Source organism: Streptopelia decaocto (assembly GCF_964273445.1).
Source record: "Streptopelia decaocto genome assembly, chromosome: 2".
In the NCBI taxonomy this organism is placed as follows: Eukaryota; Metazoa; Chordata; class Aves; order Columbiformes; family Columbidae; genus Streptopelia; species Streptopelia decaocto.
In genome coordinates this window covers 102,247,148-102,270,504 of record NC_138655.1, presented here as the reverse complement: position 1 = coordinate 102,270,504, position 23,357 = coordinate 102,247,148, and positions in this window count along the sequence as shown.

Below are 23,357 nucleotides of genomic sequence, written 5' to 3'. Positions count from 1 at the left end.
AAATAGCAGAAAGCTGAGACTAATAACCATGATTTAAATAATACTTATCTGCACTTGGATAGCACTTATTTTAATTTGTTCGGTTCAGAGCATTAAGCCTTTAACTGATCAAGACCCTGCTAGCCGCTACTTAATGTAAGCTAGTGATTTGATTTCCTTAGAGCTGAAGATTTCTACTAGACCTTGTTTAAAAATGTAATCCTATTTTGAAATTAAAACCAAATCTGAAAAGCTCTGACATGTTTTCAAAAATTTTTCTCAGTGTTCTGCTTTAATTGTCAATGTTTATTTTGGGGAAAAAAGATAAAGCAAAATTGAAAAAAGAAGAAATCGCTGAACTGCCATTATCTTTTTGTTTTCCATAGTCCGCTTTATTTTTAATCTTTACTGACATACTCAAGGACAACAATATGATACAGGTTTGGATGCTTGAGTGGTAAGGCAAAATTCAACTGAAAATTAATTCTAAAGAAATAGAGAGTATAATAGTATATAAATACAGATATGCTGTATCAGGGATTTAAGCATGAGTGAAATCAATTGTAAAAGTGTTTGAAGTACTCTTTACTCAAGAGAATTAACTAGTTGTCTATCTCAATGATTTTTTTTTTTTTTTTAACAAAAAAGGATGATGAGCTAAAGGGATGCAGAAGTCATAAAAAGGAGATACTTATTCATAGTACACATGCGTTTTTATTTTGCCTCTGTTCTCATATAGTAACAATAACACTAGTGATTGCTGTGACTGTTGTCTGTATTGAAATTGGGTTTTTGAGTCATAGTCATGCAGCAGGATCCAGTAGTCACTGTATACATGAAGCATTTTTTATTCCCATAAAGCTTACTTTGTGCCTTAATCTCCACTGGAAGTCAGTGCAAGCACACCAGTTAAAAACCTGTCTCTGTGTGATGAAAAAGACACTGTATGTGTTCACTGCATTATCACAGAACCATATAACAGCCCAAGCTGGAAAGGACTTCAGAAGATATCTGGTCCAACTTTCATGGGAAAGGCAGCCTAGTCATCTGTTTACTAGATGTCTACTATTTACATCTATTTGCAGACTTATTTACTATCTTCTGTTTTCCAGCCTAATGCTTGATGTTTCGCAGCACATGTTAGTCCAGTCATGGGTCATGCTAGCTATTATTCAAAGGATTGATAATAGCAGGCTGGAAACTTGTAGAAACAAGATGCAAATAGCAGCATGCCATAGAGAATTAATATATGTTTTTGCTAACTAATTTAAATGAAGGGGTTAAGAGAGTTTAATGGGAGATGTGCATTTTCCAACATCTGCTACTTCGAAGATCCATTTCAGTGATGTATATGAAAAAATGTAGTGGCAAAGATTTTCTTCAGAAAATCAAACCATTCATGCTAAAGAGGAGTGTAAGGCATATTTATTTTTAAGTGGAAATAACTTCTCTGGCAACTTGATTTCACTAACCCAAGGGACAAATTAAATATCTATAAATTATCAATAATGTTTGGAAATTCAATAGGGAGCATTTATCTTTCAGAATATTAATAAAACCATAAAGATCAAGAGAACATGATTGTGGCATACAAATGCCAAAGTACTGATCACAGAAGAGGAGAAGAAAGTAAAAATGGAAAAATATATATTGATAATCAGATTTACACCACTGAAATTATTCTCAAACGTAGGATTTTCCAAAAGGTATCCGACTAAATAATTAGGATGACAGAATTTTGAAAAAAAATTAAGGTTTAGCTTTACAATGTAAAAATATAACATTTTTTTGTTTTAATCATAAACATTAAAAAATAAATTGTCATTTCAATAATTGCCATTTGTAGTCAGAATAATGTTGTTTTAAAATTTAACAAGATTCAATAAGATCTATTTTGAATGGGTAACTCTTCTTAAAAACATTTCGCAAAATGTTTACTCTTACAAAGAGAGGCAAAACTTCTTTTCATATTATTCTAATGAATTTTCCAAAGGATGTTATGACAGAGACCAAACTGCCAACTTCTAATTGTAGGCTCTCATGTATCGATAGTGCTCCCACTCACCAGTCCAGCTGGTGCCTTGAAGGACTACATTCAATTTCCGTAATAGTTTGTTCTTCAAGGAGGTGGACAGTGAAATACATGCTACTTCAAGTGATGAACAGAACAACAGGCTTTATCACTCAATATGTGGCTTTGTTACAAACAGCTACAAGATCTATCAATTAAATATGCCTGGTACCATACACTAAGCCACTGCCAAGCAAGATATGACTGGAACTTAAACCTCCTTGTAGGACCTCCTCCTTAATTCTAGTGCTTCCCTGGTGTTTCATGATGCCATGCTGCTCCTTGATGAAGGTATGATATGACCTTTCATTATTTTCTTCTCTTCACTCTCCCACCTCGCCAGTCATTCCTCATAGTCTCTAAGATGCTATGCAGATAACTTTATTTCTTTTATCTGCTCACAGTTTTATAAGATCTGCCATAGACAGTTAACCATCATCTTGCCATTTTCTCCTACTCATTATGGATTTAAGGACATCCTCTTGTTAGTTTTTGTTATCACTGTTTTTTTTTTTGTTGTTTGTTTGTTTGTTTTTTGTTTTTGTTTTTTCCCAGTGTACATGATCCTGTACATGCATATGCAGGTTTGATACTAATTGGTTTCTGCCTCTAATTCTTGTATCCTTGCTCTGGGCTTCAAAGGTGGGTTGCACCACTTAGGGTATGAGTGCTTTCTGATTCTTGGCTTAAGAAACAGAAAGATGTAAATCCAGATAGAGACTGGGGGACTATTTCATAATCCAGATGGATCACTACATTTTTGTAAAGATACAGAACTACAAAAACTGGTTTTCTTCATATTCTTTTAGCACGTATTGTGAGGGTACTCAGCTGATCTTGAGATGTATTGTTAGGAATGTGGCTGTAACAAATCATGTTGTTTGGTTTATAAATAATTCAACTTTAGCTTGACTTCTATATAGTGAGCTGTCCAGCATCACAGGATCCATGGTTGCTATTGATTTGTATGGAAAGGATATTCAGCTGTGCTTGCTGATGGGAAATATATTCTTAGAGGCAAAATTTATTAATAGGAAAAAAAATTAAAATAATTGAATTTGCTTAAGAATCAAACATGCTACTGACAGGTAAGTGTACTTCTAGATGTTAACAGTACCTTATTTTATCCTCGCCAAAGGTCTTTAGTGATGACAATTATAATTGAGAAGTCAAAACAGGCTTTCAATTTATCAAGTGATTAAAAGCTTTAATTAATGTATTTTGAGACCGTTACAGTGTGTTATCAATATAAGTCAGAATACGTAGACTTTAGTCATCAGAAATAACATTTTATTCCCAAAGCCATCCTCACTGGATTTGGCAGATTATTTAGAGTGCTGCAAGATATCAAGTCCTGTCTCTGAAAAATTAGTGACTGATTACAATTAAAAATGTAATAACAGAGTCAGGTCAATGCCATAAACTGCATTAAATGTAGTCAATACTATTATAAGATTCCCTAGAACTTACTTTTTTAATCTAGTCTCTTAGATTCTTTATATCACTTCTATTGTAGTTTAGGAGTATGCATTGTTTATACTGAAGCAGATAAGACATATTGATAAGACCTGTCATTAGGCAAAAATAAAACAAATGGATATGATTGATAAGCCTTCCTGTTATTAAGGTTGTCTGACATTGCCTGCTCTAGCTGCTTAGTATTTTTCTTTTTTTTTACTGAGTTTAACTATTGTGGAATCTGGAATTACCCATTACCCCAGGAAGAGTTAATCTGCAAAGTCCTCAAATGCACGGAGCACAAGGTGTTATTGTTGAATAGTGTGCTGGCATGTTCACTGTGAAGAAACAGAAGAAACTGGATGCATGAGGAGTTGGGAGAAATAAGTGTGGGAAAAAACATCAATGTTTGCATGGCAGCCAGATGATTCTGGCTCTTTTCTCCAGGTTTGTGTTCTTGCTTTTTAATATTAAAAATAGGATTTTAAGCACTCAATAAAGATCTAATTATGAGATTGTCTTACTTCAGAATTAGTTCTATTTATTTTAATAGAACTCTATGTAAGGTAATGGGCTAGTGTCTATACATAAATATTTCAGAAACTGATCCCAAGAATGGAGAGCTTTATGCTACTCTACAGCAGTAAGAGCAGGAATAAGGGGATACAATTAAGAAGATAATATATCTTGATTCTGTGGAAAATTTCTATCAATCAAGATTTTTTTTTCAATATGAAAAAGAGTTTTGGTTATTCCTTAAAATTTGGCTGGTCATTTCGTTAGAGAATGTTACATGAGAGGGAAATGAATGAACAATATAACGATCTTTGTCTATATCTAATTTCTTAGGGTCCTTCGTGCTAAATGAAGGAATTTTCAATTGATCTATCTTTGCCTCCCAGTTACCCCTCTCAATTTTGCTTATGCTAATGTATCTTCAGCTATTACAGCTTCCAAATGGAGAAGAGTATTACCCATGGATGGCTACAAACTCTGTAGGTGACAGAGTTCGTACCTTTTGGTTAACACATTACTGTTAAGTGTCACAGCACTGAAGAATAGAGATTTTTAAGGTTTCAGAGAAGCTGAAGTGGCAGGACTATTTTCTCCAGTTAAGCTTTGTTATTTCAAACATTACCTTGGCTAAATGAAAATGTCTAGCTGAGCTATAATGCTAGGTTTCAATAGATGGAATCACATCCACTGTGATACAAATAAAAACACCTTACTTTGAAGACATAACACCAGATTATTTCTAGCTGAACAAAATGATCTGTGAAGCTGCTGTGATGCTTGATGCCAATGTAGAGCTCCAGGAGCTTAAAAGGATCCATCTCATAACGGCCGTGAATTCAGCCCCTGGGATTAGTCAGGCATGCAACACAGTGTATCATAAAATGACTTTTTCAAGATAAAATGGGTATTAGTGATTAATTTGCCTCTAGGATATGTGTTTTCATCAAGTTTTACTAAGAAAACCATGTGAAGGATCAGACTTGAACTACCACAGCCAGACATCTTCTACATGCATAAATTGCACATCAGTGTTCCCAGACAAATATCAAGGGAATAAACAAATTATATTGTTTGCAGGTAGGACTTCCAAAGATTGTACTCTTTTTGCTTTTCTGCTGTCTTTTATTAGATGAGATTTTTCTTATCTCTGGTTGTAATTATTTCACTGACTTTACACAAGGTTTCCTACCTAGTTTTTTCTTCTCTGATTAAATCTTTCAAATCTCTAGAAAATCTCTTCAGCCTTTCCACATTTGCAAACTTTCTTCCACTTAGCCTTCTTTCATGAGCCAAAATATTTATAAATATAGATACATATTCACCAGTGTGTGTGTATTTGAATGAAGGAGAGAAGTGAGAAGGTAACTGTGAAAACATCTTTAATTTCTAACTAACCTTTTTGGACCTAAAAAAGAATCCTTTTAAGTCCCAGCACTGCTCATGGCCCAAATTAAGCTAATCAATTAAGCTAATCAAAATAAAAATGACAGTGTTATTTGAATTGCAAGAAAGGATTAATTTATGTCTTGGGTGGTTCACATTTTATTGAATCTATTCTGCAGTGGGTTTATATATACTGTAATGTAACTTGTTATGTTTGCTTTATGTTCAAATAAAGACCAACATCAGGACTTTACTTGGAAAAGCACTATGGTTGTTGTCTAATTTTAAGCACTTCTGATGACATTAAGATTTGTCAAGGTACTTTTAAAAAATACCCTTTTTATGAGGTTTGGTGTATTTTTACAAGCAGAAAATATATGCAGTGCAAAAGTTACCTTCCTAGTTCATAAAAATGACATTCAGATGATGTACAGAAAATGTGTCTCTTTACAGGTTGTGATGGTAGTGAAAATGCACAGTAGGTGATAGCATAGTACGATACTCCTCCTATATTTACTGAAGTGTCTGTCCAGTCGGTTCCTTGGTTGATAGAAGTGAGCCCCCCCAAAAAACCCAAACTGAACAAACAAACAAAAAAAAAAACCAAAACCAACCAACCAACCAACCAACACCCCAACAATTAAAACCTTTTTTTCACTCTAGCCACAACACATGTTCTTGAATATATTCCACACACATAAAAGCTGTGAGGAGGCTATTCTCAGTAATGGAACACACTAAGTTTGTTGAAAATTACAATTTGTGATGACTTCCTCACAAAGACTGGTTAGTGGACTTGTAAATCAAGATGCAATAATAATTTATTTTAGCTGCAGCATTTGTGTTAACAGAGTGGTACGAGAGAATTAGAGTAAGCTATTTTACCTCCTGGTAATTGCTGTAAGACATGCAAAGACCAAAAATGCTCTGACCTGGAATGCTCCTTGGGAATATACTTTGTTTATTTGAAGATCTGATTTATTTCTAAAAACCTAGAATATTTCTTGCAGTTGGTGCAGGAACTAGCAGCAATTGTTCATTTTGTTTAAATTAATCACTATTTTTCTTAATCCTAAAATAATGAAATGGTAAAATACTCTGTTTCTCTATTGTGCTCTTTTGACTGAAAATTAGTTAATTTTCTTTGTGCACTCAGAAACCTTTATTTTTTTGTAGCTAGCACAGTAATTATTTGGACTTAGTTTGAGAAAAAAGATAACACCCAAACACAGAGTTAATGTTTTTAATTGCTCTGGTCTGAGAGCCAAGGATGTTCTGAGTGCTCTGCCCACAGGTGTGAGGTATCGAGGAAGGGGGGCAAGGATGGGGCAGAGCTTGACTGACATCCAGACTGATCAATAAGAGTATTCCATCCCATAAGTGTCATGCTTCATATTTAAGGAGGTGGAGGGATCTTCCACTCTTTCTCTCTCCCAGGCATCCCTGCTCTTGCTTGCTCTCAAGCACCTTCTCTCTTGAGCCCAGGGAGTTTTGGTTTGGGATGTTTAGTTCGGCCTTTTGCCATTTTGCAAAGGCCTCTGAGCCTTTCTGCCTTTTTTCTCTTTCTTCTCTCTTTGGGATCAGTTGTTGGGACTGGGTGTTTCTTCCTGGGACTGGCTGCTTGGTGTGGACAGATTTTGTGGGGAATTGCATTGAGTATCTTTTATTTTATATTCTATTTCTATTTTTTATATATATTTATTTACTAGTAGTGTATTAGTATTTTGTTATTTTTTTTAACTGTTTTTATCTCAATCCTAGTTTCTCCTTTCCCTTTTGATTCTCTCCCCTATTGACGGGGAGCGGGGGGATGGCGGGGAGTGAGTGGCTATCATGATTGTATTGCTAGTTCGGGTTAAACCACGACACCTATCACATAAAAATGTGAATGTAAACCCAAAGCTGTAGAGGTCCATAGAGGTAATGATGACTCTAGCATAACAATGCAATGAAGAGAAATACAGGTTTGATATGAAAGCAGAAGCCTTAATATGTGGTGACACCAGATGCAGAGCAGAGGAGTACAGGTGAGTTGATAAAAAATGAGACACAGGCTGACACTGGGGGCCTCACAGCTACAAACAACTCACCAATAGTAAGTGAAAGAAACACAGACCTGGAGCTGAGCAAAACCATTTTCCGGGGTACCAAAGTGAAAAAAACAGAAACATCTCATGCACATAAAATGTATCATAAATAGTAAATTCATATGTGATGTGTACTTGCAAACCAAAAAAGAAAGAGCAAGGTCTAGAAGCATGCTGCCAGACATATTTAAGTGACCCTAAGCACACTGAGGAAGAAGAAGCCATCATCATGCTACTGTCAGCATCCCCAGCAAAAGACTCAAGATGCTGTCAACTTGCTGTACCCTCCACCTGCTCAGACTGAAGCTGTGCTTCCAACCCTACTGAGACTAGTGCTCTTGACCTCACAAGCAAGGGGAATGGCAGGCTTTGCTGTGTTGAGATGACTAATTTAACTGACACTAAATAAAAGGGAAAATACTGTGAAGTGCAGGTATAAGAAGTTTATTATGATTAAGAATTGTTATGTATAGTGATGTTCATTATCTTTTATATTCACTTTCTGTAATAACTAGACCTGCAATAATAATAACAACAACAACAAGAGTAATAGAATAATAGATTCACAGATTCATAAGATAATTTGGATTGGATGGTACCTGTCTTCAAAGGTCATCTAGTCTAATCCCCTGCAATGACAACAAACATCTTCAACTAGATCAGAGCTCCATCCAGCCTGGCCTTGAATGTTGCCAGGGATGTGGCATCTACCACCTCTCTGGGTACCCTGTGCCAGTATTTTGCCACCCTTATTGTAAAAAAAAAATCTTCCTTATGTTTAGCCTGAATCCCTCCTCCTTTAATTTAAAGTGATTATCCCTTGTCCTATCACAAAAGGCTCTGCTAATAAAGTCTGTCCCCATCTTTCTTATAGGCCCCTTTTAAGTACCGAAAGACCACAATAAGGTCTCATCTGGGCCTTCTCCAGGTTGAACAACCCCAGCCTTTAGAGAAAAAGAAGAATTTTATTGGACTGCTGAGTTTGCAATTACAGTAACAATAAGTTTTGCCTTTATATATGACATATGTTTCTCTTTCACTCGTAAGATTTTGAGTGTAACAAAAGCATACATCATAGTCTTTCAATATATTTTCCTTTGTCATGCCAATGATTTCTGATCTTCATCCTGTGGTGAGCATTCCCCACAGAAGAATACTGTTTTAAGTCTTAAACCCATTGTTCTCCCTAAAATGTTCATCACTTATATTTTATGACTAATTTTACAGATGGATAACCATCTGTTCAGGGCAATCTTCCTTGGGGCGGCTAAAGACACCATTATAAATTGCCTTTCTGGTAGCTGTCTCTACTTTAGCAAGAAAAATATGGATGGACATTTTGAACCGAGAAAGAAAATTCAAATACAGTGAGCCAGATCCATCTATTGTTGTACTGGTAATCTGCAAGACTCCTTAAAGTGGTGTTTCTATTCCTTCAGGCAAAACTATACATCAGAGGATCTTTTATGTGTCTTTGTCTTTTTTTTTTTTTGTCAGGTGGAGAGAAACACCAACGAACAAAACACTCCTCTGGCATCTTGGTTAAGGCCTTCATTTAGCAGTCCAACTTTGAACATCAGGTGAACTACTGAATAGGGATGGACAAAGCAGAGATGAAAAAAACTGTCAGATAATGTGGAGCTTTATATCCAACCAGTGGAATTAAAGCTGCTGTGTTACAGTGTTGAATTATTTTTCAAAAATTCTAAGGTAGGATTGAAAACAGAGACATATATCACTTCACTCATGCCCAATAAATTAAACATTTGCTCTAGACACCTCTTCATTTCATTCCACATTTACTGTTCCCTCTTCTTTACAAATTGATGAGTCTTAAGTAGGTCAGGTGGCTGAGGAAGCCAGCTGCAACACTCTGTACAATCTGATTTAGTTAAATTAATAATCTGAACACAGCAAACCCAGTCAGGCACTCTTGCATGAAGCAGTGCATTAAAAAAAAAAATTCAAACTGGAGAAGAGGTTATCAGAGGTCGTACAGAGAGCTCTGCGGGGTCTGTAAATAAACCCACTATTCACTCCTTTCCTTTCTAGCTTCTTTAGTTGTGAAGATGTGTTTTATAAAGCTTCTTTATTTGGTATTTAATTTACAGTCTCTTCTGTGTTATAGCCACAGCTGTTTGTAGCCCTGATTCCTCCTTCTATTTATGTTTAATCATTTCTCGCCAATTTCATTATATTTACTCTTGTGTTAAATATAACCTTAGCTAGTTGTACTCTTTCTAAATAAATTTTAAATCGTAAGAGTTCTACAGTCTATGAAAGTATCAGTGAAGATTCAGAAGCAGTCAGCTCTCCTCTTCTAGAATGGTGTGGAGGTGGCTTGAGAAAAACTACAGTTATTGATTAGTTTCAATGATATTTTGGTTGACTTTGCAACCTGTCAGCTTCAGGTGTACTGGTAACTTACTAACTTCAGCACTACTCATTTTCAGAGATACATACCTATGACATCATGGCACACATCTAAGTTTTTTTCCAGTGAAAGCCTTTTTCCAAGCCTTTCTACAGTGATGGAAAATTCTGCAGAAATTATGCTTACAGACAGCTTATTCAATTGCTTCATTGTTCTTGCTGTTATAAAGTGTCTTCATAATATCAGAACATCCTGCACTTTAAACTCACCATTTCTTACCCATATAGGCACAGAAAAAATGGTGGTTTTCTCTGTTTCCATTAAGGAGAATGCTAAAAGAAGAACAACTTAAGATATCAGGATTTCAAGAGCGTAACAGACTAGGCTAAGCAACTCTGGTTCTTCAGCCATTTCTCATACACAGCCATTCCTGTTCTCTCTAGATTTCTTATGGTTGTTGCACATCTTTTCTGAAGCACAATATTGAAGAGAACCACAGAACAGCTATCCAACCATGCTATCTGTTTTGGTGTGGTGCTTACTACAGAATCTTGTTCTTGTCCCTACTGAATTTTGGTACACTTTTTTTCCAGGCAGTTTATCTAGCATTGTAAGGCTCAAGTTTTGTCCTCATTCCCATTACCCTTTCTAGTCCTTTCTAGTACAATGAATCCTGTATAGAAGGATGAGATTTTCTTTGTGGTTGACAATCCTTGGTTTTAGAATTACAGATATTCAGAAAGGAACTTTAACATGAAGTGATTATGAATACATTAAATCTTTAACAAATACATAGAAGTACAAATTTTTCTGGAATCCTGTGGGATTTGAAGGGGTGTCTTCCCTGTCCATGGGGAAGAGTGTCTCAGGGTGTGGGTGCTATGAAACATGATTTTATTATTGATTCTGATACTAGACACATAGCTTCCTTCAATTTCTCCGTTTGCTGGAGGGGAATATGAATCTGACTTCTTTTGTAATATGCTTTGAAATCAACTGTCAGAGCTATGTAAAAATTAATTACTGTTGTTGCATATTATTATGATTGATCTTGTACTGTTAGTCTGATTAATCACTTTTAATAGTCTGCATTTTCACTCTTGAGCCATTTCCAACGCCAAATGAAAGACTCAGACCAACAAAGCATGATAACTCTCTCAATACCCTTCCAAGGCTGTGCCTTATCTTCCATACTGCATCCCATTTCACGCTGGTGAAGTAGGACACAATCTGAAGCTGGATACTCTGCAATCCATTTTCATGTTTGCCAGTGGTTCAACTGATCTTTGACAACCACTCAGAAATAAAGCAATATGGAGTACTTTGTGTAATGAAAGAGGAGAAGACATCCTGTGAAATTTTTTACTGTGCACTGACACTAGAATGCATTTGCTGGCATAGAGTGAAAAAAAAAAAAAAAAAAAAAAAAGAACTTGAATTGTACAGTTGATTATGTTTTAGTTTGGTTGCAAACATTTCAAATTACATCACAATACCATAAAAAATGTAATTTATGAGATGATGTTTAGACCTCCAGTTATTCTTGTTTTTTTTGTATGTGTGTGTAAAACCTTTAACTCTCACAGCAATGTGTGTATTGACTGTAGCAAGTGGGACATCCCTGCAAGAACATCACATCAGCCTTATGTACCCCTGTCTTTAGATACTATCTGTGTTTTCTTGTTCACTATAGAGCCACAAAATGCATGTTCAGGAAGAAGATTTCTGCATTTTCACTATTGAGGAAATCTTTGCAGTAGATCAACTTTACATTTTAAACTAGCCAGAAGCACACACATTTTTCTAGATGAAATCCAGCATGGCAGCTGGAGTGCTATAGGTTTCCAATAAGTTAACTAAATTCCTTTTCAAATCATCTAGGAAGTATTGAGGAACACTTGCAAAACTGAAGAGTAAGAAGAGTTTGACCTGATTGTCAGCAACAGAAGAGCCTGAACAAGCTGTGCTGCTAGCAAGCCATCTGTTGACATTACTGTACTGAACACAAGTAGCTAAAAATGTAATTATAAGAGGGAGTGATGACAGCATCTTATTCATAATCTATCCATCAAATGTGGAATTGTGAGTTTAAGGTATTTATTTTTTTTTCCCTATGATGGTGTGTTAGACCAACTCTGGAAGGGCAAGCTGACGCCTCAGAGGATGGCTAGGGAAAAGCCATGAGCAACTGAAAATGAGTGGCAGAGTGACTGAGGGCTCTTAAGGAAGTTGCACGGTCTAATTCCCTCCTGACTGCAGGTGTCAGGGTGCTGCAAGGCATGGGAGGACCCCAGGAGCCAGGTGCTGGCAGGACAGGGTCTGGCAGACAGAGTCTATCCCACTGCCCCAGTCAGGAGCAGGGCAACCAGGGAGCAAACTCCCTCATGGCTGATCCACTCTGGGACTTCTGATGGTCAGCAGTAAGGGAGCTGATCAGTTGGGTAACAAATTTTGCTGACAATACATGTTTACATAGTTACAGCTGAAACCAAGACTGGGGAGTGGCAGCAGCTTTGCATGGTAGTAGTGACCGAGTTCAGTTGCCAAAACATGGATGTCTTGTGCCATTTGAGGCTCCCTCATATATCTGAGACATCTGCATGCAGCTGGTACATTTTCCACATGACTTTCAGGAGCTCTGTATCATTCCAAACAGGCAGCTGGAGGCAAAGCATCTCCGGTGGTGCTGTACACCTCTATTTTAGGAACTAATGGAAAAGGCATAGTTATAAACATAGAAAAATACCAACAGAAGTATTTGGAAATAGTTTCTAAATGAGTTACTACCCCTCATGAGTAATGAATGGCATTGAAAAAATAAAGAGGAAATGCTTTTTTAAAATTTCCCACATATCAAAGGAAATAGGATACTTTCAGGAAATTCTCATAAATTTTGGGACAGACAGAGAGAAGCAACTTTTCCATACAAGTTATATAATAATTTATTTCTTGAGTTCATTCATCATGGAGACTAAAATTATCAACTGGTTGGAAAAGGAGCATGACAAGTTCTTAGAGGATGAAATTCTTCATATTCTTCTCCATGAGAAGCAATGGTGCAGTATCACTCTGGCTCAGGAGTTTCCAATCCATTGATACTGGGAAGGCAGAGGAAAAATGATTGCTCTATGCTTGGCTTGTTTACACATCTTTTTCTTTTTCTTTTTTTTTTTTTTTTTTCCTCCTACAAATCTTATTTGGGCTATCACATGTAGAATGTCTGAAAGCGGACCTTAGTTAGATTCAGAATAGCCATTTTTTATGTTACGAGGAAGAAATCTTTGTGCAATTGTAATTTCAGTCTCATTTGCATTCTTGGATAACAATTATGTTGCTGTTTCCTAGTTGGTAGGATGTAGACATTAATGTAGAAATTGATTCCTCTCAGGAACTGAAAATCACGAGTAGCCCTATTGTATTTTTCTCTGGGAAGAAATCTAGTAGATCTAATTTTGTATATCATAACATGAATATACATATAGAAGTGCAAACCAATGGTAACTCATTTTGCATAAGATATGACTCTTTGCATACTGGCTGGGAGAAAAAACATTTGAAATATGTGAAAAATATATATGTGAAAAGTAGATATGTGAAAAATAGATATGTGAAAAATGCTATTCATACTGCTTACCCATTTGTTCAGAAAGTGTGGTGAGTAGGATGTTAAATAATCTGAAAAAAATAGACACGTTTTGCAACATGTTTCTAGTCATCTCTCTTTTTCTTGGAGAGGAGGAATAGCTGCAGCATCATGGACTGTAAAAGCTGAGTAACACCTCTGTTAGTCTTACTGCTACAGCAGTACTGACAGAGAAAAGCAAGGGTTGCTTCTGGAGTAGAACTCTTGGTTAGAACTGTCTGATTTCTTTAATGATTTGAGAATGTTTCTGTTTTGTAATGGAACCATTACTGGAGTAAACAGTTGCTCATCTTTATGTGATAGGAATCTAACAATTCTTAAAAGATAATTTCACATATAGCTTTCATTACCCTATTATAATTTTCATCACACTATAATCTCAGTATCATAAAATTATAAAATCATTTAGGTTAGAAAAGACCTTTAAGATTGAGTCCAACCATTAACCAAACACCGTCAAGTCCAACACTATCTCATCTATGCATCTTTTAAACACCTCCATGGACGTTAACTCAACAACTTCCCTCAGCCACATTGACAACCTGTTTGGTGAACAAATTTTTAACAAAATCTATACCAAACTTGGACTGCAGAACATCTGTGTAAATTAGCAATTACAGGCCCTTTTTTTTCATTTAAAAAAAAAAAAAAAGAAAAAAAGAAAAAAAGAAGAGCAACAACATAAAAACAACCTGAAAACCTAAAAACATGCCTTGTAGAGGAGATTAACAGAAGGATTCTTAGCTGTGAAGATCAAATTTAGTTTTCCATCAGTGACCTAAAGTAGTCTTATGTAATTTAAACAATTTATCTAAAAAAGCAGTTGGAGAGAGAGAGAAGGAGAGAGATCACATTGTTTGACTTTGATATTCTTGTGTCTCTAAGGACCCAGATTTAGTTTAGATTACTAGAGAAATTAATTAGACAATCTTAGCATGCTCCCCAGTGGACAGTAACACTCCTATAGTATTTAGAAAATATTTAGTTCAGAGGAAGGCAGGTATAAATACTTTTGGAAACAGAATCACTTCTCAAATTTCCCAGGACACTTAACCTGAAAACTGGCCTGATTAGTGTTTTTAAAGAGTAAATTTCTTTTCATCCTTTCAAAATGTGAAAATTTTGAATATTTGCAGTTGGAAATAATTTTGTGTCATATTCTGTTTGGGCTAAGAACTCATTAAAATTACATTTCTGCCTTCCAGGAGGGCAAGACCTTTTGTCATCAGGTTCAGTAGGTGCTTTACAGGTTTCTCAAAGGAGTTTGTGTACAGCCCCTGAACACTGTACCCGAACTGTGTAGGGTCAGAATCAAAGCTGTGTGTCTCTGCATGGACTGTGGGAAATGCATTAACAGAAATTTATGAGCCATTTAAACCCAGGGCATGCTGTAAATCTTGTGAAGGAAATACATTATCAGCCTGCTGTCTGGATCAGAGAAGTCTGAATTTTCACCATTGCATATGAATTTATCTGAACCAAATCTCTTTGAGGTTCCTCTATCATAAATTGTTATACAGCATTACAGAACAACTGCAGCTTGCTGGAGGGAACATGTGCTCCAAACTGAGAGACAGCAAATATAAGAATGCTGTCTGTTTTCAGAAACAGCTTCATATTTATTGCATTGTCAAAGAAGGAAGGACCCTGAAAATTAATCTGGGCTTTCAATTCAGTTCTCTTAACTTTTCCCAAATGTAGGGTGGCTGGGCCAAAACCCAACTTACTGTAGTGACTGCTTTCTACCTAATCAACTTGCACTTACAATAAGCTTATTTTACAAGGAGTGTTCAAGAGAGACTATTTTTTTCATGCTAAAATCTTAATATTAAAATATCTGCCTTGAAAAAACATAGATTTTTGTGGGGTAAAAATTCCAAATAACCTCCATTGTCTTGTATTTTTCCTCGTTTCATAGAATCATAGAATAATTTTGGTTGGAAAAGATCTTTAAGATCACTGAGTTCAACTGCTAACCTAGCACTGTCAAGTTCACCTCTAAACCATGTCCCTAAGAAACTCACCTATGCATTTTTTAAACAACTCCAGGGATGGTGACTCAACCACTTCCCTGGGCAGCCTGTTCCAATGCCTGACAACCCTTTCTACAAGGAAATTTTTCCTAATATCCACTGCAAATCTCTCCTGGTGCAACCTGAGGCCATTTCCTCTCATTCTATCACTTGCTACTTGGGAGAAGAGACCAATCCCCTCCATGCTACAACCTCCTTTCGCGTAGTTGTAATGAGTGAAAAAGTCTCCCCTCAGTCTCCTTTTCTCCAGGCTAAACAAGCCCAGTTCCCTCAGGTGCTACTCATAAGACTTGTGCTCCTGACCCTTCATCAGCTTCATTGCCCTTCTTTGAACTTGCTCCAGCACCTCGATGTCTCTTGTAGTAAGGCCCCCAAAACTGAACATAGTATTCAAGATGCAGCTTTACCAGTGATGAATACAGGGGGATGATCATTTCCCTAGTCCTGCTGGCCACACTATTCCTGATACAATCCAGGATGCTGTTGGCCTTCTTGAACACCTGGGCACACTGCTGGGTCAAATTCAGCTGGCTGTTGACTAAAACCCCCAGGGCCTTTTCTGCCAGCCAGCTTTCCAGGCACTCTTCTGCAGGCCTGTAGCACTGAATGGAGCTGTTGTGACCTAAGTGCAGGACCTGGCGCTTGGCCTTGATGAATCTCATGCAACTGAACCTAGGCCATCGATCCAGACTTTCCAGCTCTCCTACTCTTAAGCAGATCAACACACATTATACATCCACTGGAAAAGGAGATTTTTTGTTTGGTTGGTTGCTTTGGGTTTTTTTTTGGTTTGTTTTTTTGCATCCATTAAAAAGACCATACAGAGAAAGTAAGTATAAATTGGGTTCTTGGACTCCCAGATATGTAATTTTGCAGAAGGAAAATTGGAAGATTTTTCCAGCTATACAGATTTTGGTAACTTGTGAGTAGCAGAGAAAGGGTAACCAAGAATGAAAACATAAATATATGATTAATCCAATGCATCACCTGTTATGACCATAAAGTGATGCCTGTACATAACAGTCACAGTATTGGTACAAGTAAAATGTGTCTAAACCAGGTAAAGTTTTTACAAACTGATCAGCATGTGTTTAGATTTTTATGCTTTCTGGGTCCCATACTAATCACTCTTATGTTAAGACAATGCTTAAATAGAGCCTTTTATAAGCTTTTAAAACTGCAGCAGGAACATTCAACATAAAAGAGATATTAATCTGTTTTCTGTTATCCTCAGAGTAGACCAACCCCTTCTGGCTATGCTTCTATGAATAGCTGAATATTTATCTTGAAGATACGTTTTTTATTTTGTTTTCTTGCTTATATCATGGAGTTAACATGTCAGCAGAAATTAAAGCAGTCAATCACTATACCCCTACTTAAACTCTTACTATCTCAAGGCTTGCTCTACTTGTAGGCTATTTTTTTATAATTTTGTTTATGACTACCTAAAATCACTGCATCACTCCATGGCTTTGATCTGCTTCTCTGCTCAATACCTTTTTGTCTGAAATTAGAATTATAAAGAGGAAAGCTTTTGAAATTTTGTGACATATTGGCTATTATTTGTGTGAGCTACTTGTAGCATTCATGTGGTGTTGACAGTCTTATAGAAACCATAATTAGTTGCAGATTTTTGATTCATGGTTGATTGTTGGCTGATCAGGTCCTGGATCTCACTGAGGTTAACAGGAATTGACACTCTGACAGTTTTTTAACAGTGTTATTTTCCTGGATTTGCAGATAGGGAAGCTGAGCACAGATAGTATAATTGACTGCCACCAAATTATATCCTAATTTAATAATCAAGGCAGAAATCTTACCTTCTAGAATTCTAGTTCAGTTTTGACCTTCAATGTCTACTGCCTTATAATGACCCAATACACATAGTTCCTGTCTTCCCAGCCAGATAGCCATCTTAGTAAACATTAATATCTTGAGGTGACAGAGTACTTACGACTAATAATTTGTGGCATTGCATTAAGAACATTTTTTTAAAAAGAAGTAAGACAAGGACATGGTTAATTATGTAAGTAGTGTGACTGTGTGTGCATGCATAGACATCAAAATATATGCAGGCAATGTAATATATATGTATTGACAAAGGATGTTACTAGTAGTGCATTGCTGTATTTCTACTCACTAACAATTTCTTGGGCCTGTTGTTCGAATCAGTTTTTTTTCATTGTATTTCCTGACCAAAGTCTCTGTCAAAAATGAAAGGAATATGAATTTTTGGTTTCTGACCAAAGCAGAAGTACACAGAGAAATTCCAGGTTTCTCTGAACTCTTCCATTCTGGCTGTCCTCAGAAGTCTTGTGAGTCATCTTCATGCCTAGCTCTTGCTTGTACCCATTCTGGTTCTGGAAATAAGACAGTGCTGTGCCTAAAGAGCTCCAGTTGGCAGGTTGATTGGTGTGAAATAGTAGCACTTTCACCCAAAAGTAGAGCCAGAGAGGGGCAATGCATTGGGTTTGTTGGAGAGGAGGCTGCATTTTCCTGTGGCATCATGAGACTTTTGAGTCTAGTTTCAGTAGTAAGATTTTTGTCCTGCCCCAAGATCACATCACAAGAGAATTAGAAAGCCATTAGCATAGTAGTATGTTTTTTTCAGACAATGATGAGAACCATCTCCTGCAGAAAGAGGAATTTGGTTCTGGTGGCTTTTCCCCAAAGTCATTCTATGTTTATTCAATCTCACTTTTATATAAAATATAGAAAGAGTGCTTGCGGCAAACCTAATGCCTGTCTTCGTGTTGCTGTAATGTGTGTGCTAAGGTGTATAGGTGGGGTTCAGCTACTAGGTGATGTCAAGATAGGAGAGCCTTAGTCCTCATCTTCTGCTTCCACATAGCACTGAAGTAATTGGTGTTCCCAGGACTTTTAGAAAAGACTCATTTCTGTGCTAGGAACACCAGTGGTACTAGTTTTGCACAAGCACCATGGATTAAGGCCTCTCACAAAGTGAAATGCTATGGCCTGGTCCAAGTCCTCTCATGACGCAGCACTGCGGAGAGGTGTTACATCTATGGTATGCAAACACTATGACTGCATTTTAACAATGTGATACATGTTCCTGTATCGCATTAACAGCTATTTAGAAGGAACTATGGGTCTTTCCTTTCAGTGCACCTGACTGGAAATTCTCTTATAACTGCATGCAATTAGGGTTTTGAAAATCAGTGGAGGTATGTACACTTCAGTTTAAGGTTAGAATTCACGACACATAAGTTCAGTATATTGTGTTCTTGTTCTTATCTAACTCCATAAGTTGGGTCTGTTTTATTTTAAAACTATACTTCTGTTCCGTTTGATAACTGCTTGCTAACCTGGGCCTGGGTATATCTTCACATGAGATTGCATGAGGTGAAATAATATTCAGCCTTGTCTTTTGTTAAAAGTTCTGCTTTGTAAAAAAAAGATGTTATGAAAACAATACATTTTGTCCTCCTTACTGTCTGCAGTAATTGATTACCTGCCTTCTGGGAGCTACAGTCTCTCTTTCTAGATATGGTATGTTTATTAGAAACTCAGAGAGTTACAGAGGTGCCTCCAGATGATAATGCTTCTGTGTTGCTTGTACTAAATTGGATCCTTGGGTCTTGTACAGCAATTACTGACCAGTAACAACATTATAAAATCATCAGATTATCATTAAGAGTTTTCAATCTCTCATAATGTTTAATACAGCTGTAATAACAGCCTGTGCCTTTCTCCTGTTGATTTCTAACAGACTGCTTCAAAAATTGCACTCAAAAGGCTACTCTGTCTACCACACCAGCCTTGTTCGCAAGGCTGTCCACTTCGGCTATAATGTATTAATTGAGAAAATTATGCTAGACCTCATAAAATGCAGCGCTGTTATATAGGGAACAGACTTGTAGTCTGTTACTGTAGGAAGAAAAATGAAAATGTTGTCACATGCAACATCATTGACATCTGAGCTTCTGTCAGAAATACTAGCAAGGTCCTAGTGAAATAGAAGCAAAGGTATTATGGCTAATTCAAAGGGATACACATAGTCAGCTGCTAAGTATGTTAACAGAGATGATATTTCAGGAAGTTCACCACAGAACACCACACTAGAATGCTGCAAGCCTGAGTTTGTCTAATAAGAAAACAGCAGTCTCTTTGTGTCTCACTGCACACAGGACATATCTATATAACACAGTGCTGAGCAGGGTCTATGCAAAGAGTTTATATTTAAGCCACATATAGTATTTGTCAAAAGCTAAGAATGCACTGGGGAACATAAGTTGAACACAACATATGTACAATCAATACTGTTCAATGCATTGGCTACTTTTTATGATATATAAAGTATTTTAACCTTCAAAAAGTTCTAAACCTGTTTAGTGTACTTTCCCAGGCAGGTTAGTAGGTGAACGGCAGGGCAGACTACAGAGGAAATGATGACTGTAATAGTGTCCAAGTAAAAGTTTTGATACATTAGCGGTTAATTTGATAATAAAAATAAGAAAAATGTGAAGGGAATATAATTGAGATTAAAAATTCAGCCAAGCTGATTATAACTGAAGTGGTGTCCACAAGGTAAGCAGTGTGCATGAAAGGCGATGCATTTTCCAAACAAAATCAAAGCCAAATGCCTCAAATAATGGTTTGTAAACAAGACATACTAGAAGGGAGTGTACATTACAAAGAAGGTAGCTGGGTATATATTGAATCACTTCTGGTATTGTTTTTCCTTATAGTCTGTGTCTTCCATCCCATTACTTTAATATTTGTCACCGTTTACTGTAGGGCGACAATAAACCACGACAGATGCTCTCTGTTAACCCCCACCCATCCCACTAAGGAAAGGCAATAGGAGGAAAAGGGAGAGATACTTACAAATTAGAAAGTTAAAAATGCTTTACTAGTGCTACTAATAAATAGAAAAAATAATAAAAAATATACAAAACTGATCTTGAATTTCCCGGGATAGCACAGTGTCTGGTCTGTGCTAGGCCTAGGATCACAAGCAGTAGGTCAGGGTCCTTTTCAGATGCTGGCCACGGCTGATGAGAATGAGACCCCCGTGATCTCCCACTTTTATAGGGTGTATGACGTGTATGGGATGGAATACTTAGTTGGTCACCTGTTCTGTCCACCCCTCCTTGCAAATATGCCCCTCTCACTTATGGGACGCGAGAAGTTTATCAGTAACCTTGGCTGCCATAGCAACAAATCTAAACCTGGGCCTCTTCTGAAAAAAACATGCAGCCAAATTTAGAAAAATGCCGTTACTTAAAAGAACTTAGCTGAAGAGAAAACTCACTGAAAGAGAACTGGTCTTGTTTTAAACAAAACCAGGACAATATTAAAGACATGAAGAAGTCTTTTCATTCTTCTGCTGTTCACATCTATCAGATGGCAGAGTCAGAGTGTGAACTGGGTGAACTTAGCATATACTGCTTGCATGGAAATGGTGAATCAGAACAAAAAGTCTCCAGGGAGATTCCTGAGACTTCTGCATGTGTTTAATGTGCTCTGGCACTGGAGAGTGTTTCTTGTCAGTCTGCAGGATAGTGGGGTTGGAGTTCTTCCAGCAGCTCTGGGGACAGAGACCCTTCAATAAGCACAACTGAAGGCTCTTCCCCAAGGAGTAGATAAGCGACACCTGCCAGGGGAATACTTGCGTGGAGCTAGTATGATTATTTTGTTGTAGACTTTCAATATATAAAAGAGGCTAATGAGAAACATAAAGAATTTTTACCAAGACCTGTAGTGACAGGATAAGGAGCAACTGTTTTAAACTGAAAGAGGGTAGATTTAAATTAAGCATAAGGAAGAATACTTTTACAATGACGGTGGTGAGGGGCTAGAACAGGTTGCCCGGTTGTGGAAGCTGTGAATACCTCATAATTGACAGTATTCAAGGTCAGGTTGGATGGGGCTTTGAGCAACCTGGTTTAGTGAGAGATGTCCCTGCCCATGGCAGGGCATTGGACTAGATGATCTTTAAAGGTCCCTTCCAATCAAAATCATTCTATTATTTTCTTCTGATGCAAAAACCAGTTCATTATGAATAACACCACGTTGTCTCTTGTAGGCATGCTCATGTAACTGCATCCGCAGGGCTTTAAAAGTCCTTTCTGAAGTTTAACTTTCATTGGGATTTATGGATTCTGAATGCTTCGCCAAACTTGAGTAGTGCCAGCTTTGGATGAAAAAAAAAAAAAAGAAGAAATGAAAGAATTACAGATTTACCCCTTAAGGAATTTCATATTGTTTTGATGTTGACTGTGTGTTACAGATGTTGTGCACTCAGGATAAAAATAAAACCTTTAAGCGTGTCAAAGATGAAAGACAAAATTGACCAAATTATAAGCTTCATTATTATGTGTCTCATAATATTAACCTTTATTAGCTATCCCCCTGTCAGCTGTTCTCTGTCTGACACAGATATTTTTTATGGATGTCATATATTGTCCAGGTTTTCAGAACACGTGCTTAAGAGAAATATAATATCACTGTCTTTCTTCCAGAGTATTTTCCAAAGTAATCTGTTACAGAGGTTCATAATGTTTGAGGGCCATGACTGAGCAGAGCAGAAGGTCACCTTGAGGAATGAACAAGGTTTGGTCCTTAAGTAAGACTGTAACAAATGTGAATTCAGCCTCCAAACTGTTGACGAATTTTGAAGAACCTAGTCAAACAGTAGGGTCTGGAAGCTTTAATTTACAGAATTGCTAAAGGTTTCTAAGAAGGAGATAACCACCCTTTTCATGTCCTTTTAATTACATTTAAACTCTTTCTCTGGACAGTTAAGAACGGGGCATGGCAGGGTAAGACTGAGAACCACATGGAGGAGACAATCTAGAATCACGGCAGTAGAACTGAAATGTAGATTTTATTATTATACCTTCAATGCTCTGTTTCTAAAAAGCATCAACTTAATTAGGCATCTTCTCCACCCGGAGAGCATTCAACATGGGATATACTGTAAGCTAATTTTTATGTAGTTCTTCAAAGTATTGGGAAAATCACAATTGTTTCAATAGTTTTCCTATTTTTTTTTTAAGAGTAAGCAGAATTGGATCAATACTGAATAAATTTGAAAATTTAGACCTTAAAGTTGGGCTTCATTTTCTAGATCAGATATTAATTTCACTTCAAGCAATGAACCACAGTGTTTAAATTTTTTACTTTCTGATTTGTAGCCAAAAAAGCATTTTACCATATTTACACAGCATGTATAGATAACCAGTTATATACAGGAGAAAAGGTCTGAGTTCAGGCAATGTAATCAAGATTACATCCTCAGTACTAGACAATTTTATAAGTGTAATTGTTATCAGGAAAGTGAACAGAGCTTTGTTGACTAGCGAGGAACTGTTAGGGAAACCTTTAGATTGTTCATGCAAGGGCCCAGTACTCTAGCACTCATTTAGAAAAGAACTTATGAAGTGAGTAGTCTATTGACCTCAGGGAAGATAACCACATATTTGAAATTAAGCAAATTCTTTGCTGCATCAGATGCATGGTGCATAGAATGGTGTTTGCAAGTTGCTGTTGAGGAATAGATTGAGCAGTTTGGGATCAGTACCTATGTCACTACAATTCTAGTGCTAGGTACTTTAAATTCAATTCAATAGTGTCTTTACACATCCTGCCTGTTTAATTATAATTTGAAAACTGCTCATGCATCACTATTTTCTGACTCTACAGAACCATAGCTTAATCATGTTAGCAACTGCCTTTGATTTCTCTTTTATAATGGGTACAATTTTGCATAATAGGACACTTAAATCAGCTTAGATTGCTGTATTGGTTTAGCTACTGCCACAATATTATCCTTAATTTAGATGAAGTT